This window comes from Scyliorhinus torazame, chromosome 16 (assembly GCF_047496885.1).
Source record: "Scyliorhinus torazame isolate Kashiwa2021f chromosome 16, sScyTor2.1, whole genome shotgun sequence".
In the NCBI taxonomy this organism is placed as follows: Eukaryota; Metazoa; Chordata; class Chondrichthyes; order Carcharhiniformes; family Scyliorhinidae; genus Scyliorhinus; species Scyliorhinus torazame.
In genome coordinates, this window is record NC_092722.1 from 128,541,358 (window position 1) to 128,564,475 (window position 23,118).

Sequence of the window (23,118 nt, forward strand, 5' to 3'; positions counted from 1 at the left end):
TTGGAAAGGAGTAAAAGCAATAGGGTTTTTGTGATGGGAGACTTCAAATTCCCCAATATTGGCTGGGACTCACTTAATGCTAGGGGCTTGGACTGGGCAGAGTTTGTAAGGAGCATCCAGGGGGGCTTCTTAAAACAATATGTAGATAGTTCAACCAGGAAAGGGGCTGTACTGGACCTGGTATTGGGGAATGAGCCCGGCCAGATGGTGAAAGTTTCAGCAGGGGAGCATTTTGAGAACAGTGACCACAATTCAGTACGTTTTAAAATGCTGGTGGACAAGGATAAGAGTGGTCCTAGGGTGAACGTGCTAAATTGGGGGAAGGCTAATGATAACAATATTAGGCGGGAACTGAAGAACCTAGATTGGGGGTGGATGTTTGAGGGTAAATCAGCATCTGACATGTGGGAGGCTTTCAAATGTCAGTTGAAAGGAATTCAGGACCGGCATGTTCCTGTGAGGAAGAAGGATAAATATGACAAATATCGGGAACCTTGGATAACGATAGATATTGTAGGCCTCGTCAAAAAGAAAAAGGAGGCATTTGTCAGGGCTAGAAGGCTGGGAACAGCCAAAACCTGTGTGGAATATAAGGAAAGTAGGAAGGAACTTAAGCAAGGAGTCAGGAGGGCTAAAAGGGGTCACGAAAAGTCATTGGCAAAACGGGTTAAGGAAAATCTCAAGGCTTTTTACACGTACATTAAAAGCAAGAGGGTAGCTAGGGAAAGGGTTGGCCCACTGAAGAACAGGCAAGGGAATCTATGTGTGGAGCCAGAGGAAATGGGCGAGGTACTAAATGAATACTTTGCATCAGTATTCACCAAAGAGAGTGAATTGGTGGATGTTGAGTCTGGAGAAGGGTGTGTAGACAGCCTGGGTCACATTGAGATCCAAAAAGATGAGGTGTAGGGCGTCTTGAAAAATATTACGGTAGCTAAGTCCCCAGGGCCTGATGGGATCTACCCCAGAATACTGAAGGAGGCTAGAGAGGAAATTGCGGAGGCCTTGACAGATATCTTTGCATCCTTACTGGCTTCAGGTGATGTCCCGGAGGACTGGAGAATAGCCAATGTTGTTCCTTTGTTTAAGAAGGATAGCAAGGATAATCTAGGGAACTGCAGGCCAGTGAGCCTTACGTCAGTGGTAGGGAAATTACTGGAGAGAATTCTTCGAGACAGGATCTACTCCCATTTGGAAGCAAATGGGCGTATTAGCGAGAGGCAGCACGGTTTTGTGAAGAGGAGGTCGTGTCTCACTAACTTGATAGAGTTTTTCGAAGAGGTCACAAAGATGATTGATGCAGGTAGGGCAATAGATGTTGTCTATATGGACTTCAGTCAGGCCTTTGACAAGGTCCCTCATGGCAGACTTGTACAAAAGGTGAAGTCACACGGGATCAGGGGTAGATGGATACAGAACTGGATAGGTCATAGAAGGCAGAGAGTAGCAATGGAAGGGTGCTTTTCTAATTGGAGGGCTGTGATTAGTGGTGTTCCGCAGGGATCAGTGCTGGGACCTTTGCTGTTCGTAATATATATAAATGATTTGGAGGAAAATGTAACAGGTCTGATTAGTAACTTTGCAGACGACAGAAAGGTTGGTGGAATTGCGGATAGCGATGAGGACTGTCAGAGGATACAGCAGGATTTAGATCGTTTGGAGACTTGGACGGCGAGAGGGCAGATGGAGTTTAATCCGGACAAATGTGAGGTAATGCATTTTGGAAGGTCTAATGCAGGTAGGGAATATACAGTGAATGGTAGAACCCTCAAGAGTATTGACAGTCAGAGAGATCTTGGTGTACAGGTCCACAGGTCACTGAAAGGGGCAACACACGTGGAGAAGGTAGTCAAGAAGGCAAATGGCATGCTTGCCTTCATTGGCCGGGAAATTGAGTATAAGAATTGGCAAGTCATGTTGCAGCTGTAGAGAACCTTAGTTAGGCCACACTTGGAGTATAGTGTTCAATTCTGGTCGCCACACTACCAGAAGGATGTGGAGGCTTTAGATAGGGTGCAGAAGAGATTTACCAGGATGTTGCCTGGTATGGTGGGAATTAGCTATGAGGAGCTGTTGAATAAACTCGGTTTGTTCTCACTGGAACGACGGGGGTTGAGGGGCGACCTGATAGAGGTCTACAAAATTATGAGGGGCATAGACAGAGTGGATAGTCAGAGGCTTTTTCCCAGGGTAAAGGGGTCAATTACTATGGGGCATAGGTTTAAGGTACGAGGGGTAAGGTTTAGAGGAGATGTATGAGGCAAGTTTTTTTACACAGAGGGTAGTGGGTGCTGTGGTGAACCACTGTAATAGGAGATGTAAGGTAGGACTTGCACTACAGGTTCGCCGGTAGCTCCTGCCGGCTGGCTCCGCCCACGGAGAACTGTATAAATATGCATGACCTCCAGTTCCCTGCCATTTCGCCAGCTGCAGCAGGAGGCCACGCACCTGACTGTAATAAAGCCACAGTTGTACCCAACTTTAGTCTTTGTGCAATTGATCGTGCATCAATTTATTACAGTCAGATTGTCCACAGAATGGATATCAGAATTAAGCCCGATCGCCTGCAGCTGGATCCGCACTCGCCCGATACCAGAAATGACTTTACTCACTGGCTAGCATGTTTTGAGGCCTACATCAAGGCTGCGGACCCCGACCCAATGGAGGATCAGAAGATAAATGTCCTGTACTCCAGACTGAGCTCCAGCGTGTTCCCGTTGATCCAAGACGCCACAAATTACACAAAAGCAATGGAACTCTTTAAGGAACACTACGCGCAGAAGGCGAACACGCTCTTCGCCAAGCATGTACTCGCCACCCGCTCGCAACTACTTGGTGAGTCCATCGAAGACTTCTGGCGGGCCCTAATTCCACTCGTCCGGGACTGTGACTGCCAGGCCGTCACGGCCGCCGAACATGCGAATCTCCTCATGTGCGATGCCTTCATGACGGGGATTGCGTCGGACTGCATCCGAGAACGATTACTGGAAGGGACCCCGCTCGAACTGGCGGGGACGAAAACCTTTGCGCTCTCCATGACGGCCGCATCCCGTAACGTACAATCGGACCCCTCCCGCCGCGCTGCCCACCCTTCTACTCCTTCCTACCCCTCCTGGACCCCGATGACGACCTCCTCAGCCGGGGCCCTGCCTTCCCAATACGCCTGCGCCGCACGCCGATCCGCGCACCACGGGGGTACCTGCTGCTACATCTGCGGTCAGCAGAAGCACCTCCGCCAACACTGCTCGGCCTGCACTGCCGTTTGTAAAGCTTGCAGTAAAAAGGGCCACTTTGCGGCTGTGTGCCAGGCCCGCGCAGTCGCTGCGATCGCGCCCGCTATCGCCCCCTCCCCCACTCCAGGCGCACAGTGGGAGCCGCCATCTTCTCCTCCCGGGTCCATGTGCGACCAATGGGCTCCGCCAGCTTGTCTCCCTACGGCCACGTACGCCCCATGGGCGCCGCCATCTTGTCCCGACCCCACAATGTGCGCACCATGGGCACCGCCATCTTGTCCCCCACAGGATCTCCGGACATCCTGAAATCAGAACCGCACTCGCTCGCCACCCGAAGCATCCGATGGCTACCCGCAGCTCGTTTCGATGACGCTGGACCAATCTTGCCCGCACAATCTGGCCATCGTGTCGACGATGGTTAAAATCAACGGCCACGCGACCTCGTGCCTGCTGGACTCCGGGAGCACCAAAAGCTTTGTTCACCCAGATACGGTAAGGCGCTGCTCCCTCGCGGTCCACCCTGCCAATCAAAGGATCTCCCTAGCATCCGGATCGCACTCCGTCCTGATCCGAGGTTTTTGTACAGTCACCCTCACGGTCCAGGGCGTAGAATTTAGTAAATTCCACCTCTATGTCCTTCCTAATCTCTGCGCTGCCCTCCTGCTGGGCCTGGACTTCCAGTGCAAACTCCAGAACCTCACCCTCAAATTCGGCGGGCCCTTACCCCCCCCTTACAGTTTGCGGCCTCGCGACCCTCAAGGTCGATCCCCCCTCCCTTTTTGCCAATCTAACTGCGGATTGCAAGCCCGTTGCCACTAGGAGCAGACGGTACAGCACCCAGGACAAGACCTTCATCGGGTCCGAAGTCCAGCAGCTGCTTAAGGAGGGTATTATCGAGGCCAGGAACAGCCCCTGGAGAGCCCAAGCGGTAATGGTTAAAACTGGGGAGAAACACAGGATGTTCGTGGACAACAGCCAGACCATCAATCGGTACACGCAGCTCGATGCGTACCCCTTCCCACGCATATCTGATATGGTCAATCAGATTGTGCAGTACCGGGTCTTCTCAACAATTGACCTGAAATCCGCCTACCACCAGCTCTCCATCCGGAAGTCGGACCGGCCATACACGGCCTTCGAGGCGGACGGCCGCCTCTACCACTTCCTTAGGGTCTCTTTCGGTGTCACTAACGGGGTCACGGTCTTCCAAAGAGAAATGGACCGAATGGTCGGCCAGGACGGTTTCCGGCCACCTTTCCGTACTTAGATAATGTCACCATCTGCGGCCATGACCAGCAGGACCACGATGCCAACCTCATAAATATCCACCCTCCCCATATCCCCCTCCCCATATCCCCCCTCCCCCATATCCCCCATATCCCCCTCCCCCATATCCCCCCCTCCCCCATATCCCCCATATCCCCAAGTGAATCCAGCCCTAACCTTAACCTCTGCAATGCACGCGCAACCGATGGCGTGCATTCATATACCTGCCTAACACTGCTGCCTTTTACCCCTGCCACCACCCCCCACAGGAGAAGCGCGCACACAACAATAGGGAGCATGTGAGGACTGGAGGAGGCCCCGCTGCTGAGAGGCCACTGTCCGAACACGAGGAAAGGGCCCTGGAACTGGCTGGCGGACCTGACGACCGGGAGGTTGCTGATGCAGAGGTCGGGGGCGTACTAGCAAGTGAGCCACCGACAGCCCGTCCCCATATCCCCCTCTCCATATCCACCCCTCCACCATATCCCCCCCTCCCCCATATCCACCCTCCCCCCTATCCCCCCTCCCCCATATCCCCCCTCCCCCATATCCCCCCTCCCCCATATCACCCCCTCCCCATATCCCCCCTCCCCCATATCCCCCCTCCCCATATCCCCCATATTTTTGAAGAATAAAGGGATTAAGGGTTATGGTGTTCGGGCCGGAAAGTGGAGCTGAGTCCACAAAAGATCAGCCATGATCTCATTGAATGGTGGAGCAGGCTCGAGGGGCCAGATGGCCTACTCCTGTTCCTAGTTCTTATGTTCTTAAGTTCATATATCCCCCCTGCCCCATATCCCCCCCTCACCCATATCCCCCATATCCCCCCTCCCCCATATCCCCCTCCCCATATCCCCCCTCCCCCATATCCCCCCTCCCCAATATCCCCCCCTCCCCCACATCCCTCATATCCCCCCTCCCCCATATCCCCCCTCCCCCATATCCCCAAGTGAATCCAGCCCTAACCTTAACCTCTGCAATGCACGCGCAACCGATGGCGTGCATTCATATACCTGCCTAACACTGTTGCCTTTTACCCCTGCCACCACCCCCCACAGGAGAAGCGCGCACACAACAATAGGGAGCATGTGAGGGCTGGAGGAGGCCCCGCTGTTGAGAGGCCACTGACCGTACACGAGGAAAGGGCCCTGGAACTGGCTGGCGGACCTGAGGACCGGGAGGTTGCTGATGCAGAGGTCGGGGGCGTAGTAGCAAGTGAGCCACCGACAGCCCGTCCCCATATCCCCCCTCCCCCATATCCCCCCTCCCCATATCACCTGATCACTGCGCCTGCGTGTCTAACCATGCATGCTTCATTGTGTATCACAGGAGCAAACGTCGAGGCACCCATCCCCGCAGATGCAGACCGCCTGCAGGATGCCCCTCAGAGGCCACAGGAGACGGAGAGACCTGGACCCTCCGGCATGCGACGCCCGCAGGATGCCCCTCGGAGGCCACAGGAGACGGAGAGACCTGGACCCTCCAGCATGCGACGCCCGCAGGATGCCCCTCGGAGGCCACGGGAGACGGAGAGACCCGGACCCTCCGGCATGTGACGCCCGCAGGATGCCTCTCGCACACCACGGGAGACGGAGAGACCCGGACCCTCCGGCATGCGACGCCCGCAGGATGCCCCTCGCACACCACGGGAGACGGAGAGACCCGGACCCTCCGGCATGCGACGCCCACAGGATGCCCCTCGCACACCACGGGAGACGGAGAGACCCGGACCCTTCGACATGCGATGCCCGTAGGATGCCCCTCGCACACCACGGGAGACGGAGAGACCTGGAGCAACAGGGAAATGACACCCCCGTCACGTACGGGAGCGACGAGGCAGGCGTGTGCCACCCAGCGACGAGGGGGGCAGCCACAGGCCCCCGTCACATCCGAGCCAGGACACCATTACCCAGGACACTACTACCCAGGACACCACTACCCAGGACACCACTACCCAGGAAGACAAAATACCGGACAGTGACTCAGAGTGGATGGGTGGAGACGAACCCCCATCCCAAAGTGCCATGGACTCAGAGTGGGACGAAGAGCACGACACAACGCCACTGCTGTCACCAACACCCTCCACCATCGCAGAAACACTCACCTCGGTTGGGCACTTTAGTGATGAGGCGTCTGGTACACTCACTGGTGCGCACAACACAGCCGTCCCCGTACAGCAGGTGGAGGTAGGAGCAGCAGAGGGGCCGGGCGGTCGGACGGCAGCCCAGCCCAAGCGAACATCTGCCGCCCAGATGGATCCCGGGTTCCTGGAGTTTCCACACCCACACATAGATCCGATGCAACCACCGACCCGGAGACGAGCGAAGAGGGTGACGGCCGGCTTGCGGCGGCTGCAGTCGCAGGTGGAGGAGTCCAGCCCCATCCAGGAGCTGGAAGTGGTGCCGGTCATGCGTGCCACCCAGGCCGACACCGCACGGGTGGCGTCCGCGGTGGAGGCAATGGGTGCGACGGTGTCAGCGCCAGCGCCAGATGGCAGAGGCGCTCAACGCCATAGCCCAGTCTCAGCAGGCCATGGCTCAGTCTCAGCAGGCCATAGCCCAGTCTCTGCAGGCCATGGCCCAGTCTCTGCAGGCCATGGCCCAGTCTCTGCAGGTCATCGCTGAAGGCATCGGCGCCAGTCGCCATGTGCGAGCCGGCGTCGCACTGTCACAGACAATCAGATTGTGCCAACACCCTGGGCTCCATGGCTGCAAACCTGCAGACCCCTGTCGATACCAGCACGGGCCTCCAGGACTGGCAGCGCCAGATGTCGGGGGGGCGTCGGATGGCCAGTCCGTTCGCATCCCCCACCCATGATCAGAGGGTTAGATAGGGTGGACAGTGAGAGCCTTCTCCCGCGGATGGAAATGGCTAGCACGAGGGGACATAGCCTTAAACTGAGGGGTAATAGATATCGGACAGAGGTCAGAGGTAGGTTCTTTAATGGATGATAATGGTATAGTGTAGGTTAGATGGCTTTTGTTTTGGTGCAACATCGTGGGCCGAAGGGCCTGTACTGCGCTGTATTGTTCTATGTTCTATGTTCTATGTAGAGGCCTGGAGGCCATCGGGCACCCCGAGGGAGGAGGAGGTGGTGTGGTCCGTCCCGGCTCCCCCTGTAGGGGAGGTCCCGGAACACCGCGACACCTCGGACTCTCCCCCTTCCGTCCCAGGTGCATCGGGTGGGCAACGGGCAGGACAGGCTGGCAGCTCGCCATCCCAGTCGCCCGGGCCGCAGCCTGGCCTATCTAGGCCAGGACGCCCCAGGAAACGGCCGCCAAAGGGATCCAGTGTCAGAGGGCAGGAATCACAGGAGTCCACCTCCAGTTCTGCTGTACCGTCTGGGGAACCACGTAGACGTAGTCAAAGGGCCCGTAAGGCCAAACAATTAGACACTGAGTAAGTTGGCACGGGTGCAGGGCACAGATGAGTTTTAGGGGCTAGGGCACGTGCATGAACTCCTTTGGTTATTAAAGTCAATGTTACACCTACAGAAGCTGCCTTTGTGCTCTGTCCAAAGCGTGCGGGCGTGTCATGTACGTTGAGCGCAAGTGTGTGTGTGAGGGGTGGTCTTACCTCAGCCCCAGGTGAGTCTGCCCCCTTCCCCCTGGGCCGCCATCAACATCCCCCCGGGCAGAGGACGGGACCGTGCACTGCAGTGTCACAGACGCATGCAGGGATGGTCGGGGTGGATGGTGGTACTGTGGCCATGGGTCACACATAGTCCAACGATGTGGAGCCAGGAGCTCACCGCAGTGCGGGTTGTCATCATCCTCCATGGCCTGCAATAGACACGCGTCCACCCGCAACTGTGTGAGCCCGGCCGTTGTGCCGCAGGAGGATCGGCAATGGGGGGGGCTGGGGTGGGTGGGGTTAGGGAGGGGGGTGAGGGTGCTGGGTGGGTGGATGGGTGGGGGGTGTGGGTGATCGGCTGTTGCCATGGTGTGCGGTCTGTGGCCATACTACCCGATTCCCACGCCCATCTAGTCAGTGAAGCGGGCGGCTATCAGTCTGTCCCGTGCCCGCTGGGCCAGCCGGTAACGGTGGACAGCCACCCGCCTGTGTCTAGCCCGTCTGCCTTGACCATTGCCCCCATCCCCCTCATCTGGGGAGGACTGCGCCTCTTCCTGCTGCTCCTCCACTCTGCCCTCCTCTGCCTGCGGCACATCGCCCCTCTTTTGGGCTATGTTGTGCAGGACGCAGCACACCACAATGATGCGGCCGACCCTATCTGACCGATACTGGAGGGCGCCCCCAGAGAGGTCCAGGCACCTGAAACGCATCTTCAGCACGCCAAAGCACCTCTCTATCACTCCCCTTGTCGCTACATGGGCATCATTGTAGCGGTTCTCCGCCTCATTGCGTGGCCTCCGTACAGGCGTCATCAGCCACGATCGCAATGGGTAGCCCCTGTCACCCAGCAACCAGCCCCTCAGCCGGGGATGGCGTCCCTCGTACATGCCGGGGATGGATGACCGTGACAACACGTATGAGTCGTGTACACTGCCTGGGTAACAGGCGCAGACTTGCAGGATCATCATGCGGTGGTCGCAGACCACCTGTATGTTCATCGAATAGGTCCCCTTCCTATTGGTGAACACGGCCCTGTTATCTGCAGGTGGCCGCACGGCGACGTGCATCCCATCGATCGCGCCCTGGACCATGGGGAACCCGGCCACGGCAGAGAAGCCCACGGCCCGGGCATCTTGGCTGGCCCGGTCCACAGGGAAGCGGATGTAGCGGTGCGCCATGGCATATAGGGCATCTGTCACTGCCCGGATGCACCGATGTCTGCGATATGCCGGACAGGTCCCCACTCGGTGCCTGGAATGACCCCGTTGCATAAAAGTTCAGGGCAACCGTAACCTTGACGGACACGGGGAGATGGTGTCCCCCGCCAGTGCCACGCGGTGACAGGTGTGCCAGCAGGTGGCAGATGTGTGCCACGGTTTCCCGCCTCATCCGGAGTCTCCTCCTGCATTCCCGGTCCGTGAGGTCCTGGTATGACTGCCGGGGCCGGTACACACGGGGCGCCCTCGAGTGACTCCGTTGCCATGGGGCCGCGATGTCCTCCTCCCCCTCCTCGTCCTGTCGGTCAGGTGTCCCTCCAGCCTCGGCAGCTGCCGCCTGCCCCTCTGCGGCAGGCTGCGCCGCCTCTCTGGCACGCTCCTCCTGCTCCTCCTCATCCAGGGCAACATGGACATTAGCGGCTGCCGCCACGGCGGCCAACATCGCTGGATGATCGGAAAACATTACGGCCTGGTTGGGGGAGGGGGGGCGACATGTCATCATTGCCCATATCCCCTCCTTCCCCCCAGCCAGGTGGCATGGACCGCATGGGTCCGACTGTTGGAGGCTGGCACCTGGCCAGATGGACCAACTCACTTGCCCCCCCATCCCCCCCCCCGGCACGGACCCACCCAACCTCGTCCCCGGCACGGACCCCCCCCACCTCCTCCCTGGCACGGACCCTCCCCCCATCCCCCTCCCCGGCACGGACCCCCCCCCCCCATCCCCCTCCCCGGCACGGACCCCCCAACCTCCTCCCCGGCATGGACCCCCCATCCCCCTCCCCGGCACGGACCCCCCCCCCCATCCCCCTCCCCAGCACGGACCCCCCCAACCTCCTCCCCGGCACGGACCTCCCCAACCTCCTCCCCGGCACGGACACCCCATCCCCCTCCCCGGCACGGACCCCCCCCCATCCCCCTCCCCGGCATGGACCCCCCCGACCTCCTCCCCGGCACGGAACCCAACCTCATCCCCGGCACGGACCCCCCCCAACCTCCTCCCCGGCACGGAACCCCCCCCCATCCCCCTCCCCGGCACGGACCCCCCATCCCCTCCCCGGCACGGACCCCCCCCATCCCCCTCCCCGGCACGGACCCCCCCTCCTCCTCACCGTTTGGAAGACTGTGGCCGGGATCTTCCCGCAATTGGCGGGACGGCCCGACACCGGCTCCAAGTGCAACGAGAACCACTCCGGCTTCGGGCCACCCGGAAGTTGCGGAATCCTCCCCACTTCCGGGGGCTAGGCCGGCACCGGAAGGGTTGGCGCCGAAGGGCTGCCGTGTTTCCTGCGCACGCTTCTTCTCCGCGCCGGCCATGGCAGAGCCTTACAGAGGCCGGAGCGGAGGAAAGAGTGCCCCCACTGCACAGGCCCGCCCACAGATCGGTGGGCACCGATCGTAGGCCAGGCCACCGTGGGCCACCCCCCCCCAGATCCCCCCGCGCCCCCCTCGATGACTCCGCTAGCCGCCCTCCAAGGCAGGTTGGCCGGGATGGACCATGTCCATTTGACACCGGCGGGACTGGCCAGGAACATGCGGCCACCCGGCCCATCGGGGGGCTGCCAACGGCCCCCGACCGGCGCGGTGTGATCCCCGCCTGTACTTTGTTTACTACTTGCTATTTAATTCTCGGCTCTTTTAAATCTGACAAATTTCTGAGGTTGGCCCTCGCATCTGTCTCAAGTTTGAAGTTCATAAGTGTGCCATTAATTATTAATAGAACTGTCCATTTGTCTTTTTGAGTATTTGTATTTAATCCACTATTGCATTGTCAAGAAAGTATCACCAATTGGCATGACTTGCCTATCTTTGTCCTCAGTAGAAATCATGTCAACAAAGAACGTGTCTTCGAGGCACACTTCACCAACTGTTTTTATTTGTTCCGCTTTTTTCCTCGGAAAGCATTGTGTCACAAAATGATTTTTGCTGTTACAGTTAGTTCCCGCATCCAAATCATTCGTATATATTGTGAATAGCTGGAGTCCTAGCACTGATCCCTGTGGTAACCACTAGTTACAGCCTACCATTTGGAAAAAAGACACGCTTATTCCTCCTCTTTGTTTCCTGTCTGCCAACCAGTTTTTTATCCATCTCAATACAGTACCCCCAAACCCTTTAATGTTTCACGCTAATCTCTTATGTGGAACTTTGTCGAAAACCTTATGAAAGTCCAAATAAACCACATCCACGGGCTCCCCCTCATCAACTCGACTAGTTACATCCTCAAAGAATTCCAATAGATTTGTCAAGCATGATTTCTCTTTCGTACATCCATGCTGCCTCTGTCCAATCCTGCCACTGTTTTCCAAGTGCTCTGCTATAAAATCTTACAAAATCTTTGATAACGGACTCTAGAATTGCCCCCACTACCAACGTCAAGCTCACTGGTCTATAATTCCCTGTTTTCTCACTGCCTCCCTTTTTAAATTGTGGGATTACATTAGATATCCGTCCAATTTGTAGAAACTGTTCCAGAGGCTATAGAATCTTGGAAGATGACCCACCACAGAATCCACTATTTCTAGGGCCATTTCCTTAAGTACTTTGGGATGTAGATTATCAGGCCCCAGGGATTTATCGGCCTTCAATCCCATCAATTTTTCCAACATCATTTCCCTCCTCATACTTGTTTCCTTCAGTTCCTCCCTCTCACTAAATCATGTGTTCCTCGATATTTCTGGTACATTATTTGTGTCCTCCTTTGTGAAGATAGGACCAAAGTATGTATTTAGTTCGTCAGCTATTCCTTTCTTCCTCAGTATAAATTCCCTTATTTCTGACTCGAAGAGGCCAACATTTGTCTTCATCAGTCTTTTTTCTCTTCACAAAACTATAGAAGCTTTTACAGTCAGTTTTAATGTACCCCGCAAGCTTACTTTCGTACTCTATTTTCAGCTTCTTAATCAATTCTTTTGTCTTCCTTTGCTGAATTCTAAACTGCTCCCAATCCTCAGATCTGCTGTTTATATTGGTCAATTTGTACGCCACTTCAAGGATCCAACACTGCAGCCCACCACATGTGAAGGTATTCAGCTGGAAAAGACTCCCCAGCTTCGGTAAGTCAATTTGTTTTTCCCACCACCCCCTTATTTCCTTTCTTTGCTGGTTTTCTAGGTGGTTTTGTGCCCACCAATTGTTTGAATTGACCAAATTACTGTGTCAACACGCTGGCTGAATTTCTTTTTCTTTTCCTGCCTCCAAGTCCCGAGCGCTCCTGGGGTTGTGGTCGAGTGAAAAAAAAATTGAGGAACCGTCCAGAGTGCTATCAAATATAAAATTAATGCACAGCCATAGTAAAGGCTAAAAACCCTTCGCCAACGACCAGATTTACCGCACTTCAATCGATGGTGGAGTGTTCTCCTGAAAATTGATCCTTGACTCGAGGTCCAAGACTGAATTGTTTCTTTTGACTATTTTTACTGGAAAACCATCCTCGTCGCAAGCTTTTCCTTTACTGTTATGTTTTATTTGTTCTGCCCAGTCTTTACAGTAGAAACAAAGAATGAAAATGTTGCCACACCGTGAATTACTTGACCAGCTAGTCAGACTATATTGGAGAGATGTTACCTGCTCACAGTCTAAGGTGGAAACTTCCCAGATGCCTCTAATATTGTCACAATGTAATCATGTGACACACTACACGGAGATGCATTGGTTTACATTACATAATACACACTGATTTTATTAGTACCCTGCTCCAGCAGGCCTTATAGTCCCACATATCCTGTAATGTTTGGGAATGATTTAGGAATCGTGGCAGACCCAGCACTCAAACCTTTGCAATAAATCATATTGACTTTCAGGTCAAATGTTTAATTAGGTTTATTGCATATACAAAATATCCACACATTTTATTGAGCTGTATTTATAGCAGATACTGTAGCAAATAGATTGCACACATCTGTATGCAAATTTCATACAGACCAGGTGGGAAACCACATTTTTTGGTTTAGCAGGCAAATGTTATGGCACATAATTAAGCACTGGTTCCCTTTTTTGCACACACTCTCACTGAAATAGATGTTTTACTTCCAAAAACCTATTGGGACTTTTTAACTCTGTCTTTACTAAGATTACCTGTCAAAATTATAAGCAAGCAATGTAACATGGTGCAGATAACCTTCATATTGGAGAAATGCCAGTTTTCAACACTTAGGAAACTGCACACAAAGTCAAGCTGGTCCTTTGTGAAAGCTAAATTATTCAAATAAGTAAAAGATGGCAACCTCCACATTGGGAATTCAAACTCCCTGCTGTGTGTGAATATTCCTGAGCAACAAGCGGGCTCCGGGTTACAGCTCTGCAGCTCAATTTCCCATTACAAACATTGATAGAAATAATGTGAGAGCATTTGTGGTAAACCTTGAAGGCAAATCACTGACTCAATCAAAAGTGAAGTGATCCGCTCACATCCATCGCAGTCGGACGAGCACTTATTGCATGTGCCCCATCCATCAATTAAATTAAAACCCCACCAATCCCATCAGAGCTGACCAAAATCCCAGACAATTGGAGACACTGTGGAATTTCTTTTTCTCGTGTGAGTAAGTTTGAATTTGATTGGGCAGCGCAGTGCTTGATGTGATGTCACCATGTAGCATTGCTTCATGAGGATGGGAGTTGGAGTTTCTTATTGCAATGTACCTTTAAGGGATATCAGCATGACATCAGTAGAAGTGAAATGTGTCATGTGATCCAGTCTTAGTTTCACTTTTGCTTTGAGCAGAGCACAGACACAGCTCTGATGTCTTCAAGTTTTATACCTACATGTAACTGTTCTCATGTACCTAACCGTAATAAATGAACCCGCAATGTGTTTACACAAACTCTTATAAACGATTAATGCTTTGTGTCTTGTACAGTAAATAAACCCAAGATATTTTATCATTAGAACAACACAACATAGTGATCAGCAGTGGTAAGACAATGGCAGCAAGATTAAGTACAGGTACACCATGATGAACAGCTTTAGATCATGCTGCATGGCAGGAGAAGATCCTCGATGATTTGGTCAGACCTCAATGAAGTCAGAGCATCAGAGAGTGTTGGAAATGCAGCGTGGTGAACTTGAAAATAAGTTTTGGAGGCTCAGTGCCAAGCTGATGCTCAATGGAAAAGCTGGTAAACCGACATCTCTTGTGGTGAGATTGCAGTACTTGGCCTGTCAGTTCAGTGAGCGGGACATCATGTTGAAAGCCCAGCATTGGTTTAACTAAGTCGGGAAAGGCAAGTGACCAAGATGTGGGCTAATTCAGCAGCGAGTAAGGGAGAGTCTAATAAACAAAAACTGGTCAGTAAAATCGGGCAACCAAAATTGTGATTATAACGGGCAGCTTCGGGATTTGCTAAACAAAAGATTGAATAAAAGACAAAGGCGCCATTACTCTGTGGCGCATTCCCACCACAAGTCCTCTTTTTGGGTGGAACTTTGGAAAAGTACACAAAAGTGGCTATAGCGACACTCATCCCGGCTACTACTGAAGAAGGAAAGTTCAAGGGATAATGTCAGAACACCTACAAAATTCCCTTGTTTGAATATTCATTGCTAACATTATTGTTGAGAATGCATCATGGAGACTACCAACATCTCCTCAAAGCACAATAACTTTCATTAGCAAAAGCATCAACAGTGCAAATTTATGATCCTAGGGAGACAACTAAACTGGAGATACATACCTTACAGAAAGATCTGGCAGCATGCATACTACCAAAAGAAATTTGCTTCAAAATCTCCGCCTTTAACACAATCTTACTACTGCAACATTAAGCAGGAAACATTAGCTTTAGTGTTCAGAATCATGCAGTTATTATCTATTTATTTGACAAAAGATTTGTGGTAGAGACCAATCTCAAGTCACTGGAGATGATTTGGCGCAAACCATTGAACAGTGCCAAGATTACAATGATCCTTGATAAAGATTCAAGATTATGACTGTGGGGTTTGTTATAAAAAATAAACTTGATGGTCACATCAGATACACTTAACAGATTGCCAAACGCAGTGAGAACAGAATATGATATTTATCCTGAGAAATACAAGTTGACTTTACTGACATCAAACTTGAAGATGTTCTCCGAATCGATCTGGTACATTCTGCACAATGCGAATGCCAGCAGCTACATGAAGAACTAGTAAAAGATTTTACACTATAGGGACTGGAAACCATCAATGAAGGATTGCCTGATTCAATTCAGCTTGTCAACAAATGCATGGCCTTATCGGGATGAGCTCGCCATCTTTCAAGGAGTCAATTTTAAAGGCAGTGTCAGTCAGTGCAACATTCTAGGTGTGACCCTCAACCTCTAGAGGTAGAGATTGTACATCTACAAGCTATGCTCGAGGAATCTCCTTCTTTATTTTCGTTACACTGCAAAGCCAGTGGAGCTCAATCCAACCCAATCATTACCTCTCTATTATTGGAATGGCCCAATTACAAAAGTTGTCATTGCGTCATGTGCCCGCCCAAGCCAGGTCAAACTCTCAAGGTCTCTGACATCCCACGCTCCTAATAGTTCCTGAACATTTCAATGCTAGTGCCTGGTCAAAGCATGGAAAACATGGTGGCCTTGGCGTCTCAGTATCTTGTTTAGGATTCAAGGCACTATTGTTTTCTCTGTCCTCTATCTTAGCATTTGGAATTCTTTTCAGGTGCTTATCTTTTAGTTCTCACACAACAGACTGCTTGTTTTCACGCTATGCTGGATTTCTGTTGGAGCTTACCTTTTTATGATTTGATTCCTTTCCAAATTTTTGTGCAAAACAAATACTTGGTCAATGAAAGCAAAATCCACAATTCCCCATTAAGACATCTTTCAGCTGATTTTAGCTAGAGTGTGGACAAGCAGGAATAAAATGATTCAGTGTAAAGATTCAGTAGAACAATGACACTTTAAAAGTCTAGACCCATAGGTCCGGATAGTGCTATTCATTGTCGGATTGCCACTTCGCTTGAACTTTTCTATGACTAGATGCTACTATCTTGTTGAGACTTCCAAGCCTATCTTCTCCAGAATGCAGCATCTCTTGGAGACTGTGGCATCTGGGAGGGAAGATAAGACACACCTGCTTTTAACAGGTGGATCAGGGGTAAGCAGGGGTGGGATTCTCCCCTACCCGGCGGGGTGGAGGGTTCCAGCGTAATGGAGTGACGGGAACCACTCCGGCATCGGGGCTCTCCAACGGTGCGGACGTCTCCGCACCTTTAGGGGCCAAGCCCTCACCTTGAGGGGCTAGGCCCGCGCCGGAGTGGTTTCCGCTCCACCGGCTGGCGGGAAAGGCCTTTGGCGCCACGCCAGCCGGGGCCGAAAGGTCTTCGCCGGGCGACGCGGGTCGGCGCATGCGCGGGAGCGTCAGCAGCTGCTGACGTCATCCCCGCACATGCGCAGGGGAGGGGGTCTCTTCCGCCTCTGCCACAGTGAAGACCATGGCGAAGGCGGAAGAAAAAGAGTGCACCCACGGCACAGGCCCGCCCGCGGATCGGTGGGCCCCGATCGCGGGCCAGGCCACGTGGGGACACCACCCGGGACCAGATCGCCCCGCGCCCCCCCCCCCAGGACCCCGGAGCCTGCCCGCACCGCCTTGTCCCGCCGTTCAAAAGGTGGTTTAATCCAAGCTGGCGGGACAGGCATTCCAGCAGCGGGACTTCGGCCCATCGTGGGCCGGAGAATCGGCGGGGGTGGGCCCGCCAACCGGCACGGTGCAATTCCCGCCCCCGCCGACCGGCGTGGCGCAATTCCCGTCCCCGCCGAATCTCTGGTGGCAGGATACGGCGGGGGCGGGATTCACGCCAGCCCCCGGCGATTCTCCAACCCAGCGTGGGGTCGGAGAATCCCGCCCCAGGTTGGATCAGGTGAGGTAGACAGTTCAGGTTGGGTCAGGGGTTAGTCAGGTGGTGGGGGATAAGTTGGCAGGATGGGGGAGAGGGAAACCCCCGGTCAGTGTGAGTGATTGGGATAGAGAGGTTCAGTTCTGTAGTTACCCATGATTTAGAGCAGGACTTTTCTCTCTCACATTTCCTGGGTAACTATTCAGTTAAGTTCCATGGAACTGTCAGAAGTCTCTGACTCCAACTCAGAGTCAGGGACATTCACGCAGGGTCCTGGGGAGCAAGGGAATTGTCCATTAGAAGTTCAAACTTCCCAGGCAATTCCCAGGGAGGTCAGTGCGCCAGGACTTTCACTGAGTCCCTGCATTATCCCGGCCTTAGTATTTAAATTTGTTTTTAATGATTAATTAAAACAGTAGAGGGATATGACAGGATTCCTACAACATGAAAATCCCAAATAATATTTAAGTTGCATTATGCGTTAGACATTGATACAGAAAAACAGAAAGCGCACACCATGGTATTTAATGAAGGCGATGGGGGTTCTCACCCATTCGCAGAAAAGCTAGCAAGAGCCCCACATCGCCTGGACTAGGGAAGGCCCATTTTTAAATTAACAGCGACAGTCCCCCCCACCCACTGAGAGCTGCTGGCAAAATCAGAGGCCAGCAGCTCTGTTGAACAGCAGCACCACTGAGGAGGTGGTAGCTGTTATCAGTATGACACCCTCCGAAGAGCCAGAATCATTGCTGGATCCCAGGAGACAGCTGAGTGATGGCAGAGGTTGGCCACATGGGACGGGGGTAAGCTGAAAGGGGGGATGGGTTGGCTCTCAGTGGGTCACCTCTTCACGATGCCTTTGAATGAAGGATGTCCCCTCCTCCCCCTCAGAATTGTTGTCATGCTCTTCACATAGCACGTACTCCTAGTTAACATCAGTCACGGTAGGATGAGGCCTGTATGTGGGCATTAATTGACCCCTGAAGGGCCTCAGCTGGTATCGGGGCAGGAAGGCTATCTCTGGTAAAAAGCAAATAACTGCAAATACTGGAATCTGAAACAAAAGCAGAAAATACTGGACAATCTCAGCAGGTCTGACAGCATCTGTGGACAAAGGTCACATTTGGATCTTCCTGTCAGCAACTTAATCGGGGTGAATGTGGTAAGGTGGCAGAATATCCACCTTTCCACCTGATTAAGTCCCCCTGCCCTCGCCACCAAACTCACCAGTGGGAACGTCATAAAACTTTGCCCCAAGTAACTAATTGCGCAGTATAAAACTGGACTTGCACCATGCCTAAGCAGTTCTAAAAATGTTACGAAAGTAAAATGCTGCAGATGCTGGAAATGTGAAATAAAACCCGAAAATGCCAGATAAGCTCAGCATGTCTGGCAACATCTGTGGAGAGAAATAGAGTTAACCTTTTGAGTCCGTATGACTCTTCTTCGGAGCTCCTCTCTTCAGCTTTGAGGCAGAGTCATTCGGACTCGCAAGGTTAACTCTGTTTCTCTCTCCACATTTTCTGTTTTTATTTCACAAATGTTGTTCTTATTGCCACAATTTTTCAACTGAATCTATAATTAATGTGATCAATGCCTGGATCAGAGGTGCTGTTTACTATCTCACATGGAATAGGCAATGCAAACTTGGGAACTAACTAGTACAGAAATTCTTGCTCATTCTTTGAAGTCCAACAAGCAAACTTGAAGATCAAAGGTCTTCTTCATAATAGTCAGATCATCAGAATATTTATTATTTTTATGACGGAATTGGATAAGGCATGATCAAGTCTCCTCGATGATTGCTCATTTGCTCTTAAGCTCAGGCCAAAACAGGGAACTGTTTTAATTTGACATGGGAGAATCCTCCTCCTTTGGCTTTGGCTCTCACCGAAGAGAGAGACCTGCCTAGCAGCTGCACCAGACCAAGTAAGTCCCAAGTCAACGCGCGCTACGAGATAGACGCTCCTAGTTGCTACCCTGTAAACAGCTCAACCCAGCAGCCTCAGAACCGAGCAACAGCCATTGTTCCTCTGACTGAGTGGGCACCCAAAGCTAAGTATAGGCTTTAGTAATAGTGGTAGTTTAGTTTGTAGAGTTTATGCATGAGTAGATTTGACTGTGTGTAAATAAATGAGCATTGCTTTTGAACTTACTAACTGGTATATCGAGTCATTGATCAGTATTCGGTTCTGAACCTTGTGGCAGTGTCGAAAGATACCTGGCGACTCTTGAGAAAACGTGATTAAACAGAGTCAAATTAAGAGCCAACCAAAAGTTAGCAACAGTTCTGCAAGAAGCAGAATTTTCACAAGACGAGCCTTGGGATCTTCCATCAATTCCATTCCTTCCCACCGTTTACCTGGGCTGAATTAAATTACCGACAGTCTCAATATTCTGTATGACCTAGGTCTGACCTTCACATCCCATATGCATTACCTTGTTTGCATAGCTTCATCTTGCCACATTGCCTACATTAGCCACACTGCCATGGAAACCCTTATTCTTGTCTTGGTCACCTCTTGCCTTGATTTGTCCAATGACTTCCTCTTCAGGTTCTTGAATTGTTCTTTGTAAACTCCAATTCATCCAAAACTTAATTCCCAAATTCTGTTCGATTAAAAAAAAAATGTCTTGCCCATCAGACCTTGGTCCTGATCTTTATTTGGATCTATATCCTCCAACAATTTGAATTTAAAATCCTCACACTCATCTGCAAATTCCCTACAGCTTCATCCCACACTACCTCTGTAATTTTCTTAAATCTTACAATCCCTTTGATGTTTTTGGCTCCTCTGATTCTGACCTACTGTGTCCTTCAAACCGCTTCACCTTCAGCAGATCCTTCAGTTGTCTTCTCCCAAAAAGCTCTTCATCTGGCTACCTCATTTCCCTTTCAAATACACGGGACAAGGAAAATTCACTAAGATCACACCCTCAGTGTTATCTCTTCTCAAATGGGTTGGGGTTTCCTGCTTTGGGTTGCTATCCCAAAGTCAGCCTCAATTTTGGATCAGGAATGCAGAAGTGGCTGTGGTGGGTCATGAAATTCCCAGAGGCAGAAGTCACCTTGGCCAGCACTGTTCAATTAAGGATGGGGGGCAGATCAGGGAAATGAAAGGCCAAGAGGATCTGCTGCAATGTCTACTTGGCAGTCCCATCCGAGAGGCAGGAGCTGCTGATACAAGCAGGAATCTGCCTCAAAATGGAGGTGCGTGTTACAGTATTGTGAATTTTTTTTTTTAAATCACAGGTGGCCACAGCTGTCAGGTTATCATGTTGTGGAGATGCCGGTGTTGGACTGGGGTGAGCACAGTACGAAGTCTTACAACACCAGGTTAAAGTCCAACAGGTTTGTTTCGATGTCACTAGCTTTCAAGGCGCTGCTCCTTCCTCAGGTGAATGAAGAGGTCTGTTCCAGAAACATATATATAGACAAATTCAAAGATGCCAAACAATGCTTGGAATGCGACCATTAGCAGGTGATTAAATCTTTACAGATCCAGAGATGGGGTAACCCCAGTTTAAAGAGGTGTGAATTGTATCAAGCCAGGACTGTTGGTAGGATTTCGCAGGCCAGATGGTGGGGGATGAATGTAATGCGACATGAATCCCAGGTCCCGGTTGAGGCCGCACTCATGTGTGCGGAACTTGGCTATAAGTTTCTGCTCGGCAATTCTGCGTTGTCGCGCGTCCTGAAGGCCGCCTTGGAGAACGCTTACCCGGAGATCAGAGGCTGAATGCCCTTGACTGCTTAAGTGTTCCCCGACTGGAAGGGAACATTCCTGCCTGGTGATTGTTGCGCGATGTCCGTTCATTCGTTGTTGCAGCGTCTGCATGGACTCGCCAATGTACCACGCTTCGGGACATCCTTTCCTGCAGCGTATGAGGTAGACAACGTTGGCCGAGTCGCACGAGTATGTACCGCGTACCTGGTGGGTGGTGTTCTCACGTGTAATGGTGGTATCCATGTGGATGATCTGGCACGTCTTGCAGAGATTCACCTGGAATACTTCCCCGGAGAAACTACGTCATCTTCTTCACAGCCTTCAACACGTCATTGATGACGATGAACATCTTGCCAAGGTCATCCCCACACCCCCACTACTTGCCTTTAAACAACCGCGCAACCTCAAACAAACCATTGTTTGCAGCAAACTACCCAGTCTTCAGAACAGTGACCACGACACCACACAACCCCGCCATGGCAATCTGTCCTGGCTTGACACAATTCACACCTCTTTAACCTGGGGTTACCCCATCCCTGGATCTGTAAAGATTTAATCACCTGCTAATGGTCGCATTCCAAGCATTGTTTGGCAACTTTGAATTTGTCTATATATGTGTTTCTGGAACATACCTCTTCATTCACCTGAGGAAGGAGGAGCGCTCCGAAAGCTAGTGACATCGAAACAAACCTGTTGGACTTTAACCTGGGGTTGCAAGACTTCGTACTAAGGTTATCATGTGGAAGAGGAAATCCCCACCCCCACAAGAAGTTTGTGGTCCTGACTGTGGCTGTCTTCTCCCATGCTGGGTTGATTGAGAGCTATTAGCAGCGCCTTGGGGCATGCTGCCAGGAGGCCATCTCCAGTTCAATTACAGGCTCTGGCTCAGTGTGTGTGTGGATGGGGAGGGTCCTGTCTGCCATTGGGAAGACAGATCCCAGTGGCATCTTTACCTTTCCCCACTAATGGATCTAATTGGTGACCTGCTGTTGGAGACAAGTATAGTCCATACTTCACTGACCGTACCTCCAGCAGGATCCCTCAAAGGTGGAAACTTGTCAGGTAGCCACCCTTATGTACTATTTTCAAATTTTACTCCCTATCCTGTCTTCCAAACCACCTCTACAGGATTGGGAAAATTCAGCCCAAAGTGAGCACAGATCAAAGAAATGAAGCTATAGTTTTGGAGTCTCAGCACTGACCTGCAGTCCCTTCAAATGTGACTCTCTGCTCACAGTGCAACATTATGACTTTACCCATGTGTCTGTGCTGTAGTTGACTGAAGTCTATTTCATTTCTGTGCAATTTATCTGTGCAATACAGTACTGAACCTCACAATGCTTAACTTGTTCTAAAAAGTCCAACATGATGTAACAAAAATGGCAGAGCTCCATTTCCATCATAACAGGTTTGCATGGTGGTAAATGTCGGGGAGTGCCAGAGGTGTCACTCTGCAATGTCGTGCAAATCAATCTTAGCAATGGAGCGGATCCAGGAGAAGGTTCCCATTGTTTTGCTGAACAGTCCGGCAGATCGCCACACCAGTTGACCCAGCCAGATATGGCAGGAACATAGAACATACAGTGCAGAAGGAGGCCATTCGGCCCATCGAGTCTGCACCGGCCCACTTAGGCCCTCGCTTCCACCCTGTCTACGTAACCCAATAACCCGTCCCAACCTTTTTGGTCACTAAGGGCAATTTATCATGGCCAATCCACCGAACCAGCACGTCTTTGGACTGTGGGAGGAAACCGGAGCACCTGGAGGAAATCCACGCAGACACGGGGAGAACGTGCAGACTCCGCACAGACAGTGACCCAGCTGGGACTCGAACCTGGGATCCTGGCGCTGTGAAGCCACAGTGCTATCGACTTGTGCTTCCATGCTGCCCAAAGAACGGTGGCTTACCTTTGCTGACATTAAGCTAGAAGAAATGTGGGACCATCTGGTTACCATGTTGGACAGTCAGAGAGTGTAACAACAGTATTTGTGAATCACTGGAAGAGGAAGAGATGTACACAATGCTTGAGACTGTTCAGAATTATTTCACTCTATTATTTTCGTATTGTCAATTTTACTTTTCTTTGAACCAAAGGATGTTTTACTTTGTAGCATGAATATAGGATGCCATGATCAATCAGTGCTAGTTCCTGCCAGCACTTTTATTATCAATAGGAACAGTGCCTTTCATCTTGCACAATTGTTTGATCCACATTTTCACTCTTCGGGTTTTATTTTGTAATTCTCCACTTGTGCTACATTATTAGCAAAATGG

General features: G+C 51.6%; 1 long non-coding RNA gene across 1 annotated transcript in view; it reads left to right on the forward strand.

Annotated features, from left to right (window-relative positions):
* Positions 1 to 12,609, forward strand: part of LOC140392420 (uncharacterized) — a 171,987-nt gene extending 159,378 nt beyond the window's left edge. Inside the window, exons 2-3 of the long non-coding RNA XR_011935342.1 lie at positions 12,244 to 12,345; positions 12,492 to 12,609. This is a non-coding gene — a long non-coding RNA (uncharacterized lncRNA). The remainder of the gene's footprint in view (positions 1 to 12,243; positions 12,346 to 12,491) is intronic.
* Positions 12,610 to 23,118: the final 10,509 nt, after the last annotated feature.